Source organism: Ochlerotatus camptorhynchus, unplaced genomic scaffold (assembly GCF_037179485.1).
Source record: "Ochlerotatus camptorhynchus isolate MF236.1 unplaced genomic scaffold, CSIRO-AGI_Acam_v1.1 ptg000284l, whole genome shotgun sequence".
Lineage (NCBI taxonomy): Eukaryota > Metazoa > Arthropoda > Insecta > Diptera > Culicidae > Ochlerotatus > Ochlerotatus camptorhynchus.
In genome coordinates, this window is record NW_027040773.1 from 5,268,110 (window position 1) to 5,290,672 (window position 22,563).

General features: G+C 41.1%; 1 protein-coding gene and 1 pseudogene across 1 annotated transcript in view; both read left to right on the top strand.

Annotated features, from left to right (window-relative positions):
- Positions 1-22,563, top strand: part of LOC135706546 (tubulin glycylase 3B-like) — a 28,797-nt gene that overhangs the window by 1,538 nt on the left and 4,696 nt on the right. The window lies entirely within an intron of this gene.
- LOC135706591 (uncharacterized) lies at positions 13,610-14,251 on the top strand (annotated as a pseudogene).

Genomic DNA, 22,563 nt, shown 5'->3' on the forward strand with positions numbered 1-22,563 from the left:
CACCGACTTGAAATTTTCCGTAGAAAACCATTTCAGGGGTACATTTACAGGCCGTACTAGATTATCGATGATGAATTTTTGTCATTTCCATCCTCGATTTTTAGCGAACGATTATTCAATAAGGCAAAGTAACACAACCATCGGTAAGAGACGACTATTGGTATGATTAAGCTGTTATTTACGACATAGATGAATTTTACTACTAGGGACAGTTGTGTGGCCCAAATCAGGTAAACCTTAACTGGTTTAATTCAGTTTTCTTTACTATCGAGACTTTCAACCGTGACTTGGTTCGGCTTCTAGTCTCTGAAGGCTCCGGAAGGTAGCCCCTAGTTACAATGTTTATAATGGATGTGTGGTTCTAAAAGAGTTCTCTCTAGCTACATGGTTATTTTGTTTTTCATGCCTTGTTGATAGTGACAAGACTTGACTTTGTCCTGCGAGGATGATCTTGAATCAAAGAAAAAATGAGTTGGTTAGTCTTCATCTATGTGATTCCAACCTTATTAAGACCATCTCCCGCCCCCACCGATCCAACAATCGCGAAATCCGCTTCCGCGTAGCTCAAGCCATCATCAACAGTCGCCTACTGTACGGTGTAGAGATTACATGCCTTGCCGCCGAGAAAGCTGTCCAGATTCTGGAACCGGTGTACAACGGCTACGTTCGAACAGTCTCTGGTCTCCTGCCCTCTACGCCAGCCGACGCTGCATGCGTTGAAGCCGGTATCCTACCTTTTCGGCTCGTTTTCACCGCAGCTACTGCTACCAAAGCCGCTGCCTTTCTCGCTAAAACGTCGGGAAACAACAGGATCGTTCTCTTCGACGAGGTGAACCGACTACTCCGCACGGCCGCCAACCTCCCTCCAGTGCACAGTGGTCCAGAGTGCAGATTTAGGTGGAATGATATGTTTTGAGCCTGAAATTGAAACTTTAGACTAAAAGTCTCTTCTACAAAGTTGGTCCTTATAGTTAGGCCCTCATTTTTATGACAATGAATTCTAGGGTGGTTCCTATTATCATTAAAATCAAAAATCTAACTTTTTTGTTTGAATAAATTAAGGTATACATTCTTCGGCAAAGTTATAGCTCAGCTAAATTCAAGCAAGTTTATTGAAAATAACTCTTTTGTATCTCTTAAATTGGCCGATTTAGAGCTATTTTCTTGGATTGAGTAAGTGTTCGGCTACTTGAGCATCCCTAATACACACACGATCAAAAACCGTAGGTACACCCTGTGCACCAAACGCAAACTAGACTCTACACACCTTTGTACGACAGACAAGAACAATAATAAAACATTGACGTATAATCTTTCTAGATGACGAGTCGCGTTTTTTCTCTTCTCGGAAAGGAAAATCCGGATTCCGAATTCCCGATAACAAATACAGTCCACTTAATCGAAGCAACATTGTGGTCCATCGATCCGGATCTGCTAGTGATCGGTGCAAGTTCGAGGCAGTGTTGTTTTTTCACGTGAAAAATAGAAATTGAACATTCGTCCGTTGCTGTCGGTCGAGTGTGGCGAAGCGCTAGCTGCTTTTGCACATGGCGGTCGCTCTGGAGGAAAAGTTTCCTAATCGACGCTGGAAGTGAAATAAGAACAGTCTGACAATTGTTTTTGCAAATGGCGTGGTAAAGTCGCCACAGAAATGAATCCTTCTGGACGTGTTTAGTGTTTTTTGGTTATCTTTGTATTTTTTGCAAATGGCGCGTGATCGAAGTGATGTGAATCTTCAGAAGGAAGAAAAAGAAGATGTTTTTAACACCGCCGGTTAAAAAAGTTATTACACCGAGAACACCGATCAGCGAACAGAAAAATAAACAGAAGCAAAAAGAAGAAGCGAAGAAAATGGAAGATCAAATAAAAGTGCTGGTTCATCAGAGAGGGGCAGTGAAGGGGAAGTTAACCCGAGTGAGAAGTGCTTTACGGCATAGTGCTGAAGAACCGAATCCGAACATTATGAACATCCATTTTCTGCAGCTTCACCAAAAGACGGTGGAGCATTGTTACCGCGAGTACAATGAGTTTCAGAACAAGATTTACGAGCTACCCCTCTCTGATGAACGTCGAGCGGAACAAATCGAGAAATACATCGAATTTGAATCGCTTTACAATGACGTGGTGATGCAACTGAGCATGTCGATGGAGCGAGCGGCAGCTGCAGCAGTAACTCCCTCACCTGCGTCCTCTTCGGCGGATGCACTCCAGAAATCATTCCAGAAGTTGATGTTCCCGGCTCAGCCCTATCTTCCACCGTTACAAGTGCCCTTGCCGACCTTCGACGGGTCGTATGAGAAGTGGTACTCCTTCAAGTCCATGTTTACCACCGTCATGGACCGGTATCAGCAGGAAGACCCAGCATTGAAATTGTACCACCTGAGGAACTGCCTTGTTGGGCAAGCGGCTGGTATCATTGACCAGGATCTAGTTAACAACAACGACTATGATGCTGCGTGGATGGTACTTAAGCAGAGATTCGAAGACAAGCGAATCATTATCGACAAGCACGTCGAGAACCTGTTCAACCTACCGAAAGTTGGACAAGAAAATGCAGCCAACATAAGGAAAATGACCGACACGTGCACCAAGAACGTGGAGGCCTTGAAGAATCTTGATCTGCCAGTCGCTGGGCTTGGGGAACAGATGCTGGTAAATCTCATTGCGGCGAAGATGGACAAAAAACTACGTGTCGCCTGGGAGGCTCGACAGAAGAAGGAAGTCATGCCGACCTATGTTGCCACGCTGGAATTCTTACAAGAACAGTGTCGAATATATGAGAAAATCGACACGAAGCCGACGACGGAGAGTGTAAAAACAAAAGCAGTGGCCAAGAGCCACACGCTAGTGTCAACAAGTGAATCGAAAAATGAACATAAGTGTCAAGTGTGCAAGGCACACCATGAACTATGGAGATGTGAAACATTCAAGAACAAAAGTGTTAGTGAAAAATACGATGTGCTGAAAAAGTGCGGTTCCTGTTTCAATTGCCTGACGAAAGGCCATCGTACCAGTGCGTGTTCCTCGACACATTCCTGTCGTGAGTGTGGAAAAAAGCATCACACCTTGCTACACGTCGAGGACACTTCAAGCAAAGTTTCCACCGCTACGAAACCAGCAGAAGATCCAGCGACACCCGCTGTGAAATCCGAGGGGGATCCAAACGTCAGCAACCGAGCGGGGACGACGACTCTGTGCGCATGTGTCAGTGGTACACAGAAGCAGACTCTGCTATCGACTGCCGTGGTATTGGCCAATGGCTTGTTCAACACTCCGTACCCTTGCCGAGTGCTCCTGGATTCCGCATCGCAAATGAATTTCGTTACGGAGCGGTTTGCAAACCTTCTTTCGTTGAAACTGGAACCTGCTGACTACACAGTTAGCGGACTGAACGGCAATAATACACGAATTCGCCGTATGCTGCATACCACCATTAAGTCGTGTCACGGAAGCTACACTGTTGGCCTGGACCTGTTGGTAACCCCCCGGATCACTGGTGACTTGCCGGTGAAATCGTTTGATGTTTCGGAATGGCCTATCTCGAGCAAACAAGAGTTGGCCGATCCGACATTCTATAAGCGAGGACGTGTCGATATGCTTATCGGCGCTGAATACTTTTGGGATCTGCTGAAGAATGACCGAATTGAACTCGGCCCGAATCTTCCAGTGCTGACCAGCACCAAGCTAGGGTGGATTGCTGGAGGAATGATCGCGAACGATGCCCCTATTGTTGCACGCACGTTCTGCCAGATTTCCGAGGAAAACGAGCCGCTCATCGAACTGCTGAAAAGTTTCTACAAGGTGGAAGCCTGCGACGAGATCCGCCTATCTCCCACGGCGGATGACGAGAAGTGCTTGGATCATTTTCAGCGCACACACCAACGAACAGAGGAAGGAAGATACGTTGTACAGCATCCCTTCAACGAACGCAAGCACGAATTGGGCGATTCGCGTGAGATGGCCCTGAAGCGGTTCCTGAATCTGGAGCGAAAACTTGAGAAGCAGCCGAAACTTAAAGAGCAGTACTCTCAATTCTTACGAGAATATGAGCAGCTCGGACACATGCGAGAGGTACAGGAGGATCCGAGCGAGAAACCTGACTCGGTGTATTATTTACCACACCACTGCGTGTTGAGGCCCACCAGTACGACGACCAAACTAAGAGTCGTATTTGATGGATCGGCTAGAACGTCTACGGGCGTTTCGATCAACGATGTTCTGATGACAGGGCCAACTATCCAGAAGGACCTCGTCACCATCCTACTTCGATTTAGAGGATTTCAGTACGTTTTCACGCTGGATATCCCCAAGATGTTTCGACAAGTTCGCCTTCATCCTTACCTGCGAATTTTCTGGCGGTACAATCGAAATGATTTTCTGACCGTTTACGAGCTACTGACGGTCACGTATGGTCTGGCATCATCACCATTTCAAGCTACCATGGCGCTCAAGCAAACAGCCCTGGATCACGAGAACGAATTTCCGGAAGCCGCCAAGGTCATCAAAAAGGGTACGTACATGGACGACATCCTGACGGGTGCTGATACTCTAGCTGAAGCGTGTCAATTGCAACGAGAAGTGACAAGTCTGTTAGCAAAAGGTTGCTTTGGCGCTCACAAGTGGTGCGCAAACCACTCCGATATTCTGCAAGATGTTCCTAATTCACTACGAGGAAACTCTTTCGAAGTTACGGATGACAGTACGAAGACGATTGTGAAGACTTTAGGCGTGACGTGGAATCCAGTTGAAGACTGGTTTTCTGTGTCTGTTTTTAAAGAAGATGATTCGGATATCGTGACCCGAAGAAAACTTCTAAGTCAGCTGGCCAAGATTTTTGATCCGCTGGGCTTCTTCGGTCCGGTGATTACGATTGCGAAGCTGATGTTGCGAGAAGTTAGTGTGATGCAGATTGATTGGGACGAACCAGTCCCCAACGATGTTGGTTCTAAATGGCGGAGCTTTCGAACGGAAATGACGATCCTGAATGAGGTGCACTTGCCGAGGTGGATCTCCTGGAAAGGTTCGTTCAAACTAGAACTTCACGGATTCTCGGATGCGTCCGACTTAGCGTATGGAGCATGTCTCTATTCACGTGCCGCTCTCCCAGATGGTACCATCCATATGATGCTGGTTTGTAGCAAGTCTCGCATACTGCCAAAGAAAAAAGCGAAGGATAAGGCCATCACCACTCCTCGTGCTGAGCTCCTGGCAGCTGTACTGCTTGCTAGACTAGTCGAGAAGTTCCTGGATTCTACGGAGTTGGATTTCACGTCGACCAACCTCTGGAGTGACTCGAAAATTGTACTGGCATGGATCAGAAAACTTCCTCAAGAGTTGCACACCTACGTTTCGAATCGGGTAAGTGAAATTCAGAAATTAACCCCGAATTGCAGCTGGCGCTACATTCCTACGCACGAAAACCCAGCCGACTTGATATCCCGAGGAGAGCAACCGAAGAAACTTGTGGAATCTAAGATGTGGTGGAATGGTCCCCCTACGCTCAACCGTGCCGTCATCGAGACGATGGATGAAGATGAGATCCCGAATGAAGAACTTCCAGAAATGCGGAATGGTGTTGTACTGGCTTTGTCTGCACCTACTGAACGAATGCAGATTTTTGACAAGGTGAGCAGCTTCATCAAGGTTGTGCGTTGCATGGCCTACTTGGTGCGCTTTGTGAAGTACATCAGGTCCAAGAAGAAGCAGGTGGTGAAGGGACCGCTCACTGCTCGAGAGACAGAGAAGGCGACTCTGTTGATAATACGCTTGGTTCAACATGAAATGTTCCAACCTGAAATTGCTGCACTGACGGACGGTGTTGAAACGAAGCATCGACTAAATGGATTGAAGGCGTTCTTGGACACCGAGCATGGTATTTTACGAGTTGGAGGGCGTATCAAACGAGCCTTCATTCCCTATGATAGCCGTCATCAGATGTTGCTCCCAGCGAAACATCCGATCACCGAAGCTCTAGTACGATACTTGCACCAGGAGAACTTGCACATCGGGCAGAAGGGTCTGCTTGCGATCGTTAGACAACGATACTGGCCACTAAATGTGAAAACTACGATTCGTAAGGTGATTCGGAATTGTGTATTGTGTTTCAAAGCGAACCCGCTTAAGACGACACAAATGATGGGTGACTTACCGTCTTATCGCATCAGACCTGCTCCAGCCTTCTCAAATACCGGCGTCGACTATGCCGGACCGTTCTGGATCAAATCGTCATCCACTGCGCGTAAGCCACTTATCACGAAGGCCTACGTGAGCTTGTTTGTGTGTATGCAGACACGTGCCATACATCTTGAATTGGTCTCTGACCTGACGACAGATGCGTTTCTTGCGGCCCTGAGACGATTTACGAGCCGACGTGGATACCCGAAAACGATGCGTTCCGATAATGCGACTAACTTTGTCGGGGCCAAAACCGAACTCCACGAACTGTGGCTGCTGCTCCGTAATCAGTGTGCCACCGGAAAAATCACGAGCTACTGCACCGGTAAGGGGATTGAGTGGTCCTTCATACCACCACGGAGCCCCCACTTTGGTGGCATTTGGGAGGCCGGTGTAAAGCAGGTCAAACATCATCTGACTCGAATTGTCGGCAATCGGAAGCTCAGCTATGAGGAATTGTACACCACGCTAACACAAATTGAAGCGGTTCTTAATTCACGACCCCTGGCGCCCTGTTCCGATGACCCAAACGATTACACAGCCATAACACCAGCGCACTTTTTGATTGGACGTGAGATGCAAGCTGTAGCTGAACCGTCGTACTTGGATTTGAAGCAGAATACTCTCTCAAGATGGCAGTTGATGCAAACTATGGTTCAGCACTTTTGGAAACGATGGATTGCGGAATATTTACCGGAACTCCAGAATCGAGTTAAATGGTTAAGAACGAAAAAGATTTCGAAGGATGCTCTAGTTCTGCTCGTGGATAAGAACACCCCACCTCTGCAATGGGCATTAGGAAGGATTACAGCAACACACTCTGGAGATGATGGCGTGACACGTGTCGTTACGGTGAGAACGGCGAATGGAGTAGAGTTCAAGCGGGCAGTAACAGAGGTTTGCTTGTTGCCGTTAGACCAGGAGAATTGAAATCTATATTTCAACGCCGGAGAGAATGTTCGGCTACTTGAGCATCCCTAATACACACACGATCAACAACCGTAGGTACACCCTGTGCACCAAACGCAAACTAGACTCTACACACCTTTGTACGACAGACAAGAACAATAATAAAACATTGACGTATAATCTTTCTAGATGACGAGTCGCGTTTTTTCTCTTCTCGGAAAGGAAAATCCGGATTCCGAATTCCCGATAACAAATACAGTCCACTTAATCGAAGCAACAGTAAGGGTGGCTCTTAAAAAAACCGTTTTTTTGCTCTATTTTTCTTATTTCGAATTTCTCAGCAAAGGTGTCTTCAGATAACTTTTAGATCTTAAGAAGGCGCAAATTTTTGCTGCAAAAAGCTTGTCAATATCTTTCGCCGATCAATAGTTATTGACGTTTTTATACTAAAAATATGCACTTTTCAAATGGTAATATCTCTGGTTGGGGCAAACAAAAAAAAAGTTTTTTTGCAGCATTTGAAAGGGCGTATGTTATTCGCAATAATATGAAAAATTGGAGGTATGTTATTTTTTAAACTCGTATAAAATCAATTTGAATTTATTCATATTTTTTACTATATTTGAGTATATCTTTTCTATTAGAAGAGATACAGGCAACAAATTCAGCTATAAAACATTTGTCTTAAAGAGTTTTAAAAGTCTCTAGAAGATGACTTTCATCCATCTTTCATTATTGGCAAAAGATGGATTTCATAGGACCACTTTAATGACAAATTTATATAAAATGTGCTAGTACATTTGTTTCAATATTTGGACATTTAGTGTCTTCGAAGAAGTTTTTGTTCTTAAAAATTCCCTTCTTTTGGTGTTTGCAAACGTCAGGGTGGTCCTCAAATTAGGGAATTTTTAAAACTAACTTTTTTGTTTTACAAAATATAAACATGTGTCGTTCAAAAAAGTTGTAGTTAAGTTACTTGCAAGCAACTTTGTCCAAGAAATTTTTTTTCTATCTCTTAACGTTCTCATTTTAGAGTAATTTTTCGGAGTTAACTTAGGGTGTTCCTGGAAAAATAGTTTTTTAGCAATAACTTTTTTATTTGAAAATTCTCATGAAAGTCATCTTCTAGAGACTTTTAAAACTCTTTAAGACGAATGTTTTATAGCTGGATTTGTTGCCTGTATCTCTTCTAATAAAAAGATATACTCAAATATAGTAAAAAATATGAATAAATTCAAATTGATTTTATACGAGTCAAAAAAATAACATACCTCCAATTTTTTCATATTATTGAGAATAACAAACGCCCTTTCAAATGCTGCAAAAAAACTTTTTTTTGTTTGCCCCAACCACAGATATTAACATTTGAAAAGTGCATATTTTTAGTATACAAACGTCAATAACTCTTGATCGGCGAAAGATATTGACAAGCTTTTTGCAGCAAAAATTTGCGCCTTCTTAAGATCTAAAAGTTATCTGAAGACACCTTTGCTGAGAAAATCGAAATAAGAAAAATAGATCAAAAACTGTTTTTTTAAGAGCCACCCTAACTCAATTCAAGAAAATAGCTCTAAATCGACCAATTTAAGAGATACAAAAAAGTTATTTTCTACAAAGTTGCTTGAATTTAGCTCAGCTATAACTTTGCCGAAGAATGTATACCTTAATTTATTCAAACAAAAAAGTTAGATTTTTGATTTTAATGATAATAGGAACCACCCTAGAATTCATTGGGCCGTATGAATAAAAAGAGTTTACTTTACTTTCCCGTGCTTTTCTTACGGGGAAAGTAAAGTAAACGCTTTTATTCATACGACCTATTGTCATAAAAATGAGGGCCTAACTATAAGGAACAACTTTGTAGAAGAGACTTTTAGTCTAAAGTTTCAATTTCAGGCTCAAAACATATCATTCCACCTAAATCTGCATTCTGTACCACTGTGCAGTGGCCAGGGTCCACTGGCACGGAGACAAAAGTTGGCAATGGCACAAGAACAAAATTGACAGCCGAATCAAGGACCGCTTCAGGGCAGGACACAACTCGCTGGCTTTACAGAGACAGTTGTCGAAACTTTCGGGGCGCACTACCAAGGTTATGAAATTAGGTACACCGACGGCTCTCTCTCCAGGAGCGGAAGGGGAATGGGGGTCTCCGGAGATGGTCTGCTTGTGAGCAGATCGCCTCCGACCCAATGCTGGGTGTTCTCAGCTGAGGTAGCGGCAATTCTCCACGCGGTTAAGTTACCGGCCAACCGGCCGATATTAGTCGTAACTGACTCACACAGCGTGATATTGGCCCTAACAACAGAAACACTGAAGCATCCGTGGATCCAAGGGACGGTAAAGCATGCGCCGCTGTACCGCTCCAAGATGTCAAAAAGTGGATCAAGCGGACGGTTCGGAGAGCCTTGGACACCGAGTGGAGGAACAACAGGACACACCACCTTCGGAAGATCAAGGCGACCACCGGAGCCTGGAAGGATCGACCAAACCTAAGAGAACAACGGGTGGTGTCAAGGCTGCGGACCGGGCACAGCAGAGTCTCCCTCCTTCAGAGGAATACCGTTCCGGAGGACCTGCGAAACCTGCGGAGTGCCAGCCACCGTGGAGCACATCCTCGTGAACTGTGCGCAGCTGGAGGACCTTCGGCTTGAAGTCAATCAGCATTCGGAACCTGTTGGGCGACGAGTCCCGGCAGCAGCCGCCCTTATCACCTTCCTAAAGGAGGCGAACCTTTACAACAATATCTGAGTGTTCCTTGTTTGTATTTCCAGTTTGTTTGCCCTTTTGGCAGTTTTCTACACCTTTTCATTCTAGCAAGATAAATGTAAAGATTGGAAATCTCATTCTGAGAACTCAATTTTTATCCTCTTATTTTTTTTTACTCTCTTAAGAGATGAACTAGCCATATGGGTAAAAAATCTCTATAATAAAGACCAAAAAAAAACCTATGCTTGCGGATGAACGGCAATATACCCTTTTTCAGGCATTCTTCGATGTAAAGTTGGGATGTCATCGTCGAGGATGTGACGAATGGTTCCGTTTTCAGGCCACAACTGCAAATCGCTTGCCCAATCATAACCTTCTTCGCGAACTTGTCAGCAAACACGAACTTGAATCTTCCCGGCACATCCCCACGTCCAGCCGCGATGTAAAACTTTGGACCGGGAAGCTGCATAAAATCGAGTCATCGTTAAAAGTGCAGCCCTCGAGGCAGCCCTTGTGATTCGTCAAAACATGGTCATACAAGAGCTTTGCATGCTTTTTGGCCATGGAATTCTGCTTCATGTGCCGGTTCGGATGTTTACTGTTTTTTTACGACTTGTATCCCTCCTTGCCAAGGATGTTCCGTACCTTCTGGCCACATCGCGGATCAAAAGACCGGAATTGGCTTTAACACACCTCAACACCTTGCTGCGCAGCTCACGATCCCTGGTTACAGTTTTTTCGTAGGTCCGCTGATTCCTTTCCACACTCAGGGTTTCCTTGTAGGTTTTGAACACTCGACAAACTGTTGTTTTCGGCATCTTCAGCACTTTGGCCAGCTTGGAACCGGACCATTCCGGATTTTCCAGGTGTTTGTGCACAATATTTTTTCTTCTTTCGAGTTCCAGTTGTTCTCTATAGAAGTGTCAAAGATTTTCGATTCCCAACACTACCAACAATCAATTCAAAACTAACGATTTTAAATTGGCTAACTACTTGACTAGCCTATTGGTCCCAAGCAAATGATTAACGTATCCCATTCTAGTCGGATTTCTACTGCTACATAATGTTTGTTTTGATTCGCTATGAAAGTTTGACAGATAAAATGAGGGGTTAATGGATTTTCCTATGTTTCGAGGGGTGAATCGATTAGCTTAGGACCGAAGAGAGTACCAGAGATGAGCCAAAAAGTTGAGCACGTTTCTTCGAGACCTTGTGGTCTTAGAGTTACCTCTATGGTAATACGACATGCACTAGACTACCTCCCCTTGGCTAGTTTTTACACCTTGCTGTTGGTGGGCGGGCTTAATTTCATGCTTTATAGTGGAGTGTTGGACGGTAGGTTTATGACCGGCATTGCTGGCTCATGCCGCGATAGATTGGCGCCATGGGCAGGCGATGGGGATTACTAAGCTTCCCCTCTCTGATGAACCACTGCATGAAAGAACCAATGATCTAGTCTAGCAGTGATAGTATCACACTTGTTACTCCTTTGTTTGAAAGCCGCGTTGTAGTACGCTTATGTATAGGCACTGACGTTGGGTGCGATACTGGCGGGTTTTGCCGCAAATTGCTTTTATTTTATTTATTTTTACGCAGATAGATTTATTTGGGTTTGGATGGGAATTATACTATTGAAGTATTTCAGAAAGTGCCCCCTTCTATTTGTGTGACCAGCTTTCATTGTTGTTTTCATTGTAGTGTTATTCAGGGAACGATGTGAATCATCATTTTTGTAAATTGTTTTGTAACTAATCTTATATGTGCTTCATTTTGATTTGGAATAAGTGTTTGACCTATGGCTCGAGATTTCCACTGTTGCGTGCTTCTATTGTGGCATACCCATACGTATTTTTGTGGTGCGACATAGTGGAAACGTGTGAGCGTAGTTGGAGCATATACCCTATATAATTTAAAAATCAGCTAGGAAACTTACTTCAAAGTGAAGCATTTTAGCGAAAATATCATATCAAGGATTTCTGGCACCTTAGCCAGAATCCAAGCGACAGATACAATAGCGCAGCGCTTGAGTGAAGGTGGAAGGGGCTGTTTATAAACTACGTAGACAGTTTAGGGGGGAGGGTTGACAACTATCCACCACTATACAAATTATTATTTTTTTTTGTATGGACAATTGTCTGTTTACGTAGTTAATGAACAGCCCCGAAGCAACGCATAGAAAAATTAGCAAATACACAAACCTTTCTTCTGATTATATAATCTTTGCTATCAAATTCGTTCGAAGCATTTACCTTTGAGCGGCAGATGACGCGATTGTACCAGTCTCATAGCGTTAGTATGAGAAAATGGAAGAGTTGCCTGTCTTCTTGATTTGTTTAGTCACTTGAAGGTGTCACTTGGGACGAACTAAGATATAATAAATATAGGTCAAAGTCAAAAGTACTTGAAACACGTTAAATTTTCGATTACAAGCACAAGTGTAGGTACTTAATAAAGCATGGCTATGATTGATTCGGTAGATTAGAGATTTCAATTATTTATTAAATTGGGAGTACTACAAAAGGCCGAATCACAGAAGGCCGAATCACAAAAGCCCGAAAACACAAAAGGCCGAAATACACAAAAGGCCGAATCACAAAAGGCCGAATCACGAAAGGCCGAATCACGAAAGGCCGAATCACGAAAGGCCGAATCACGAAATGCCGAATCACAAAAGGCCGAATCACAAAAGGCCGAAAACACAAAAGGCCGAAAAAACTCGGAAAAGCGACAAAGTGAACCACTTTGTCGCATTTCCGAGTTTTTTCGGCCTTTGTTAATTTGTTTTTAATAAATTAAATTACATTTTTAAAGTAAAGTTACAATAATTATTATTCTGCATCTTCGATTTAAAATATAATGGAAGCTACTTAATAGCCATTCGATTTCCGCAATGAAATATAAAAAAAAAACTTAAAATTTGCGTAGTTTTATGTTTATGTTTGTTTGAGTGTGTAACGACGATTTAATGGCCAGATGGATTCGTTTTTTTGTGAATGCGGACCATTCAACGAGGTGACTCAGTTGTAAGAGCAGAAAGGGTTCAGATGCTGAATGAGAGAGAAAGTGATAGTTAGCTTTATTTTTCCGGATGTTTGAGTATTCAATGAGGTGGCTTCGTTCAAGATGAAATTCAATATGGGAGGCATTCTCAAATCGAAAATCGTCATTAGCAGCGATATGGCTCTTGGTAAGTTTTGCTGAACGTTCTAGTTACTCACATTCAACTGCTTTACAAAGCAATTACAAATCTGAATTAAAACGAAAAGCTCTAGAATCGAAGGAAGTTCCTTCGAAAATAATCCGTGAAGTTTCTACCCAAACCCGAGCATCAAACAAATCGCAAAAATTGTTGATTCTGAGGCAAAGGCAAGCAAGTGGTGGTGGACTACGTGTGATTGAACAGGATGGTGAATTTATCGTTCCAGAGGAACTTAAGAAAACGCTGGATGGTCAGCTTTTCTTGCATAAATACATCCGCAACGAAAGTACACATATTATGATTTTTACAACCTTACCAAACCTTCAGCGCTTGGCTGCCTTCCGGTTTTGGCTGGTTGATGGTACATTCGCAACCGTTCCTCTGGAATTCACACAAATGTACTATATCCACGGATCCATTCCATATCAGAATCACGACGCAGTTGTACCCCTTGTATTTATGCTTCTGAAAAACAAAACACAAGAGACTTACACATGCGCATTTGAAGCATTACTGGAAGTATGTCAGGAAGCACAGATTGAGCTGCGTCCGAAGTTCATCATCTCTGATTTTGAGAAAGCAGTTATTAATGTAATGAAGGATATCTTTCCGGATGCAGAATGTTATTTGTGCTACTTTCACTTTGCACAAAATTTAATCAAACAGCTGAACTTCCGGGGACTGAAAACTATGTATTCCAATGATATGGATGTATACATGGCTATTAAACGCCTATAGGTTAGTATTAAGTAATCGCTGGGTGAAAGCAGATTAACGTTTTTGTTTTTTAGGCACTATCATTTCTACCGTTTTCAAGAATTGCAGGAGCATTCGAGTGCATCAAGGCCAATATGCCGGTTAAACTAGCTGGCTTCCTTGAATATTTCAATGTTACATACGTTTCAGGACGAAACAGCAACAATAGGCCGATGTTTCACCCTGCCCTCTGATCGAATCACAAAGTGGTGAAGGAGCAACTGCCTTTAACGACCAATTCACTCGAAGCTTGGCAAAGGCGCTGGACAGAGGTTGTTGGATGCAACCATTTATCAATTACCAGAATAATCCTGGAATTGCGACCCGAGCAGCAGGCAATTGAAGGACGGATTCTGCGCATATTGCAAGGCGACGTTCAACAAGGATCACGAAACCATCTGGAAAAGATCAAAGAAATATGCTTGAAAAGTGACGATATCACCGATGTAAACTTTGTTGACAGCGTTGCTCTTTTGTTGTCGTCAAAACAAAAAAGGACTTAAGCAACATTTTTTTTTATTATTGATTTCAGGAACTGCGATGCAACATAGATAAAAAATACGTTTTTCATTCATAACATTTCATTTTTGATATGCAATAAGACGGACAAAAATATTCCAATGTTTTAATATTATTCTTTGATTATAAATTTCAAAGATTTACTATTTTTGTCAAGATTACAATAAAACAATATTAATGAAAAAAAAAATATAATTTTTCGGGGATTAAAAACTATTCCAAGTCTCTGCATCTTTTTCACAGCCATTGTGAACAGCATGTCTAGGGGTTTAAATTAAATTGATATTTCTATTCATTCTGAAACGAAACATAAAGTGCAATAACATTAACAGATTGTTTGGATGCGGTTTTCAATAAATTCAGTTTTTGATCAATTTTCGGCCATTTTGGTTTTCGGCCTTCCTGGCTTTCGGCCTTTTCGATTTTCGGCCTTTTGTGGTACCTTAGAATATTTTCGGCCTTTTGTGTTTCGGCCTTTGGTGTTTCGGCCTTTTGTGTTTCGGCCTTTTGTGATTCGGCCTTCTGTACGGGTCCCATTAAATTAGACTAATGAGATCATCATAAATAACTAAAATAAGAAAATACAGACATTAAATAACATTAAATAGATTAACAAAAGAGTTAGGATGCAAAGTTGAGAGCACGCCATAAGATATTATTCTATAAGCAATAAGCTTGAAATGCGAATAAGAATAAGCAGAAGCAGATGACTATAAGAATCCGAAGGGTCGAAGAGGAGTTTTCCAAATCGATATCCAAGCAGGATTACCTCGGGTAAGGTCCAAACAAGGATCGATAAGGTATAATAATAGAACAAGCTAGAATATTTGCAGGTAATATTTAGCACTGAGAAGTGCTGTTTAAATTTGCTGTAGCTTTAGCTAGTAATAACACTTCCTTCATCAAAAAGCAAATAGATCCGCACGACAAAAAAAACACGATGCGGACTGATTGTTGTGATGATATTGCCCATGCTTTGTCATCGGCTTGACGTGTGGAAGCATGAGGTTGAAACTTGTAAGGACTAGGCTGTTGATATAACGCTTCTTCCATGTTGTCGACTCACAATATTTAGCCAAAGCTTGTAACAACTCTCTTCTTATAGGGGAATAAATTATATAAGAAAATTCCCAAGCTGATATTGATGAATGAGATATCAGATGAAAATTATTTAATAAGGTACCCTAAGCGCGCGGCTATTATCTAACTATATCAATCATTAGTTCCTAAGTAACATTGATCGATTCTCTTCATCGACTTTCTTTTCGTTATAAATGTTATACGTTATACGTTACCCAAATTTTACAGAAACGTTTCTGGTCGTGTTGGTTGTATTGGAAGCTACATAATAGCTTCTTTATTCGATCTGTGTGATGAGAATAGCTGCGAATGTCTTAACATGGCCATGTGGGCGCAAAGAGAACGTCGACGCCAATGTTACGTAGGACCTAATGCATTGAAAGGAGGATGAATTTCTAACAAATTTTAAAGCCTGTATTGCTAAAAACTCTAAGCACCTTGTTTATGGCCCAACAACAGGCATTTTAATTGATGCTACGCTACGACCTTCCTCTGTTCAAATTTAATTAGCTTGAGCTTATCGCTTCTCATCAGAAGCTACCTATATTTATGCGATTTGTTTGCGGAAACTTGATGAGCCACGGTACTTGAGCTAAGCGGATACTAGAAACGATTCCGAGGACAGCGCCTGGGATTCCATCTATCTCACCTCCGTCGTTGAGCTGATTTCATTACCTGATTTCTAGCAAATCGTTGGGAACCGCTCTATCCTACCAGATGCATGTTCTGATGAACAAGCGAAATACGGCACAAGGACTGAAATAAAAGTTTTCATAGTCCACAGCGTTGGTGTTATGACTTCTTCCGTGATAGCATTGAGCTTGCGATAGTGGGGGTGGTATTGCTAAATATGCTCCCAGACGAAATACCACACGGGGGAGTAGGAGGTAGAGGGGAGTAATAGTGGGATACATACAAGACCTACTCAAACAAACCCTTGACAACGGGCAGTTTCGCGAAACAAACACCGGCGAATCCATTCACCAACTCGGGCAAAAACTGTAGCACTACTATCATATTAAATTATCAACCAACTCGTAAGCAAATCAATTATGTGTTTAGTAGTAGATATTTCGCCATGAATAGGGAGCTCGTGCCAGCAAATATTGGGTGTAGACGACTTACGGATTCACGGTTGTTCCGAGCACGCTGAAAAGTACGTGTAGTTTCATTCACCTGAATTCCGTCGAAAGGGTTTATTATTGGAAATATGGAAACCACACCATACTCTAGCACATGTGGGTTGAATCCAGCGTATAGGTGGATAGCTCGAACTGTAAAAATCGGCACTGCGACTGGTAACACATAGACCCATTGATCAAATTTTGCTAATGTGTCAATATGTTTCATAGTGATAACATACCATGTGCAGAAGGAATTCCAACACTAGGTCTATCACGAACGGAAGGTTGCAATGATCGATAAATGGGTCACTGAAGCAACTTTCCTAGCGAAACAAGACAGATAGTGTGACGTCGCTGTTGTTTTGCAAAATTTATGGACTTAATGGTTACGAGGCCTTTTGCCACATGAATTAGAAGGGATGAGAATGCGTGCCTGAACGGAAAGTTGAAATGTGTAGATGTGCGTAAGGTTATTTGCAGCTTGACAGTTTTAGGTTAAGGTTGACTTCGATCCAACATTCGGAGGAGTTTTCATTAGATCGGTTCCCGTTACACAATGCTTGCCTTTATGAACTACCTACAGTCCATTTAAGAAACCGTTATTGAGAATATTATGTTGAACAAATGGTTCTTGATACCGATCCGATCTGCTCCAGTCACCTTGGATGTTATCCTAATTTATTAGCATGACATCCAATGTGACTAGGTCTGGGGCAGATCTATAGTAAAAATCAATCGTGCTTATATCCCTAAAATGCGAATATATCATCTGGCGAGGGTTTCAGGTTACTGGGTGAAAAGCAGGGATGGATCGCTATTTAATTTTTTTTAATGGTTACGTAAAATCCAATTGAATTTTCAGTTAACCCATCTTAAATATAATAGATAGTGCTATTAACCAACCTATCAAAATCAAAATTTCCGCACCGCAGAGGCACACTCTGTGTTTTCACTGCCCTTGACAGCGCTCTCGAGTGCACCTTCAGTAAAAACATAGAGTGTTTGCATTTTGATAGGGAGATTAATAGCATAGAGGTAACTATAAGACCAGAAGGTCCCGAAGAAACGTGCTCATCTTTTTGGCTCAGCTCTGGTACAATCTTCGGCCCCAAGCTAATCGATGCACCCCTCGAAACATAGCAAAATCCACGAACCCCTCATTTTATCTGTCAAACTTTCATAGCGAATAAAAAAAAACATAGTGTAGTCCTAGAATTTCGACTAGAATGGGGTACGTTAATCGTTTGCTTGGGACCAATAGGCTAGTCAAGTAGTGAGCCAATTTCAAATCGTTAGTTTCCACCGGTTGTTAATAGCATGAACAAATAGATAGTTCGGTTAACTGAAAATTCAACTGGATTTTACTTTAGCATTCTATAATAAAAAGTAATAAAAAAAAAACCCCAAAAGAGGGACCCGTCACTGGTGAAGAGAGCTACAAAAATCGATAAGGTACAATGGGTGGGACTTCGGTGGGTACTGGAATTACCTTTAAAATTACTTTGAAATATATCTCAAAACTCGGTTGGTTTCCTTAGAAATCATCTAGATTTCTACTTACAATCTATAAAAATCCTCTTTAAATTTCTTAATCAGAACTACCTTGGAATCTACTCATGCAACAATCCCTAAGTAATATAACCATATTATCTTTAGAACTCACCCGGAACAAATTTCAGATTCAGATTTCCTTCAAGTTATTATCACAATTCTGTTGGAATTCATGTCAGAGTCTATGTCATGTGTAGAATCCCTTTCCCTTTTTTGGGGCCTCCCTTAGCTCAGTCGGTAAAGGCGCAACTACAAAGCAAGGCTATGCTGTAGGTGGCTGGGTTCGATTCTCGCTCCGTTCTAGGAATTTTTCGGATTGGAAAAATTTCTCGATTTTCCTGGGCAATAGAGTATGATTGTACTTGTCACACAATACGACTTTTTAATAGAAACTAAGCGATCGATTCAGCCTCTGGTGGTGAATTGGACAACGTTCAAAAGAGTGCTGTGTGCAAAATTTTTTGCCGTGAGACATAGAAAGCGAATCACTTTTTTGATTCAGCTGAAATGCTCCAAAACTTGATCTATAGTTGAAAAATTTAATTCTGTGTCTTTTTTACAAGGATATATTTTTGTTGAAAAAAAAATGGAAAATTATAATTGTGCCTTAGTGATTATGATCTTCCAGATTTCTTGTGTGTGAATATCTTAGAGGTAAATTATATATAGGTGTTATTAATAAATGCAAACATTAATTTAAGACATATATCATATAATCAACGATAACATTTCTAGATAAATTCTCTCAATTAATGATTAGAGAGACTAATTGAAAGAATATCAATCAAAGATTAAACAGATGCTTGTTACTACTTCCTCCATGATCACAGAATGTGAATTATGGCATAATTACTTAATTTTACATTGTGCCCAAATAAATTAAATTAATAAAAACTGTACAAGCAATTTTTTTGGCATACCACGACAATTGTTAAACTAATTTTAATCTGTGAATATTGTGAGTACTTACACAACGGTTATTAAGGAGTCATTAAAAAGTGCTATAAACGCTTTTCACCGTTTGCTGTACAATGATTATTTAGGAGTCATAAAAGAGTGCAACAAACGCCTCTCAGCTTTACTCTCTACTAAATTTCAAAGCAGCTGTCAAAAGTGTCTACAAACGTTGTATAAGAGCTTTCACCAAAATAATAAAGCTTGAGTTTAAATATGTATCTATAAAAGTTGTATAAAAGTTGCTTCTACTCCTATACCGCGTATACATATAATGCTGTAGTTGAACAGGTTCTCCAAACCAGTGTAAACAAGAGTTTTACAGAAGTTGTAATAAACAAATTGTACAGTTATTATTCAGCATGCAGTTGAATAAAATCACAATGGAAGCGTTTCTTCAACAAGAAATTGATTTTAGGTAAACGTTTTACTGAATACGTTAGACAACACCTTTGTGTTGCAGTTGTATAGGTTCTCCAAACCAGTGTAAACAAGGGTTTTATAAAAGTAGTGGTGAACACATTGTGCAATTATTATTCAACAAACAACTGAACAAAATCAAAACGAAAGCGTTTCTTCAACTGGAAATTGTTACTTGGGAATGGCAATGTAATGTGAGAGTAAAGCATTTTCCTTTAAAAAATCACATCAAATCACAGCATTATTAGACAAAAAAAGTGTTATAATGGTTAATTAAATCAGCGTGTGAAGTCTGACAAGAAGACATGCGAACAGACGGGAACCACCGATGAACCGACATGCCACTGAGCATTTTATTTGCCCGAAATTCGCTAGGTCAAACGAGGGAGCATTGACTGTCCAATAGAATACCAGCATAACTGATTTTCAATAGTAAAAAAAAACTTACGGCGAAACCGTAAAATGTTGATTATTTTTACGAAATTAAAATCTTTTTCGAAATTTTTTTTTGAAACAAGTAGGAGAAATGGCTTTAATTTTGGCCTATGGATCTAAGATTGGGCCCATCGCTAAAAATCTGCTATTTATCAATGTTATCTAGATGAACGCGTCATTGGGACGGTACTAATGGATATTTTTGGTTGCTATTGAAAATTTAGTCGATTGCTGAATTTATGTATGAGCTCAAATTATGGACACTTAGGCCGACATTACATACATTTCCCCTATATTTTTCTCGAACGGTCCACCAAACATATTTTTCTATATCGGTATTATTTTCAAACAATTTCAAATTGCCATACTTAAGGTAAACAAATATCTCGGCCTAAGCGCCCATTTATTAGAGATCACATAAAGTACATCTATGATTTCAGCGTTATCGAATAAATTATACGCTTGGTACGATACTGTAGTTCAAAAGCTACAACACAAAGCGTTTAAAAGCGCAACATATTAATATTTACGTGCTTTTTTCTCGAAAATAAAAAGCGCACTAGTTTATTCGATTGAGCCTGTACAAATAAACTAATTAAAAAAAATTAAAGGGTTGTGTCCTATACACGACCGCAGTATGACGTAGAACCACGCAAAATTGATGTATGTCGTGCATTTTGACTATTAATTATACTTTATCTTAAATTTTTCAAGTATTTCAATGTTTCGGTTATGGTATGTATGTATGTATGTATATACAATCCAACTTCCACTGTCCGGCAGTGTTTTTATGGAAGAAAAATGTTTGCAATATAATCTATCATTATTATACTGATCTCATTGCAAACAATTTTAGCCCGGAAGTTGAAAGGTGATAGCTCTGTTGAGATTCAGTAACCCATTTCAGAATATCTGGTCACTCACGTCCATTCCGAGGTTACTTTCACTTACAACAAGCCCCGCATACACGTAGTACCGATATAAAATCCGGAGAACTTTGAGATTTGGGCGTAATTGCTTTTGCAAACAAACATTTCAATCGCTGATTTCTCGTGAATAAAAGAAAAATCTCGTATACAAACTATACCAAATGATAGAAGAACCATTCATCTACCTATTTGTGTTGTTAGTTTTTTAAATTGAGCTTTAATTCCCGAGAATTCGTCAAATGAATTGTTTGTTTACAAAAGCAATTACGCCCTAATCTCGAAGTTCTCCGGAAATGTATGTATATTGGTACTGCGTGTACACTTCCATCATCAAAGCAATTCCTGCTTTGTAGATGGCACGTATTTAGTAGGATGCATTTCATATTTTTATATCTAGTTGTAATCAGTTAGATCTCACCGCTTATGTATTGTGTCCTCGACGTGGAAGCATCGTAGTCTAATCTGCAAATTCATCTTTCCCGGTTTTTGTCCAGGGGCAGAACGCCAATGCTTCCGGAAGTGGAGGTGTAGCACCGGAACACACTAGCACGACGCTACAGCAACACAACTATTCAAACAAAATTCTAGCCCGGGAATTTTCACAATAATTCACAATATTAAAACACTGATAAATTAATCATAATGAATCTATATACACATGATAATAATAAAAACGAATTACTTTTTGCCTTAGTACAAGCCAAAAAGCACGCGGAAAATACGGAATTTGTGACAGCGAAATTAAAACCGACCGTTTGCGGGCAGAGCCTACTGCGCACTCCTTTCAATGTTTCGGTTATGGTTCACTTTTTTTTCCTTGATTTGTTTTCCGTGCTGAGCACCAATACTACCGACCAGTGCTGTAAATTCTCAAAATCATTTGAACATTTTTGATGAAAATGAGAAAAGTAGCTATTCGCTATCAAAGGGGACCTCTTCCGAATGGGTGATATCAGTTGCTTAGTCATTTGACGAAGGCATGGATCATTCTCATTTGAGAAACGCTATATATCATTCGATTGAGTGTAACCTACACACAAACGGAGCTCTGGTCGACATTCCGGCGAAAAAGCTAAGCCAACCCGACACCAACCTGACTTCTATCAAACCCCAACCCGATGTTGACCCGACATAAACCCAAAATTGACCCGACATTAACACGACATTGGGTCGACATCGACCTTAAATTAGCCTTACATTGATCCGACATCGGGTCGACTTGTCTGTTCGGGACCATTTTCCTGGATTTCTTCCATACTCCACTGTCGTATATCAAATGATACTGAGTGACTCAATTGACAGTGACAATGAACTTCGAATGAAAAAGGGGCTCTTCAAATTATGGTCATGTGAGAATTCGTTTACACAGAATTGATTGAATGGTTGTAGTGGTTCATCTTCAATCGAATGATATGAAAATTTACAGCACTGCTACCGACGCCAGGGAGGCAGCTCCTTCACCTGGACCCTACCTATCGACCCATCAACTCATGAACCGGTTTGGCACATGTAACTTTTCCGCGTTTCGGTTTAGTGAAACGGGACCCAAGGCCCATTCCTAATTGTGAAAGGTGATCACGCCGTCCATCTTTAGCCGCTGACTTGGTCCTGCTTGTTACAGGACCAAATGCCACGCCGTCCGAAGCGGTAATGAGCAAAAGCACGACATCAGCGCTGTTTTATATCTTCTTCAGGTTCAAGCAGAACGATGTGCAACCAAATGGTACTCGATTATGATGACTGGGTTAGGGAAAATCGTTTATTTCATGAAAACAGAGATAAAATTATCATTTGAACATTTTTC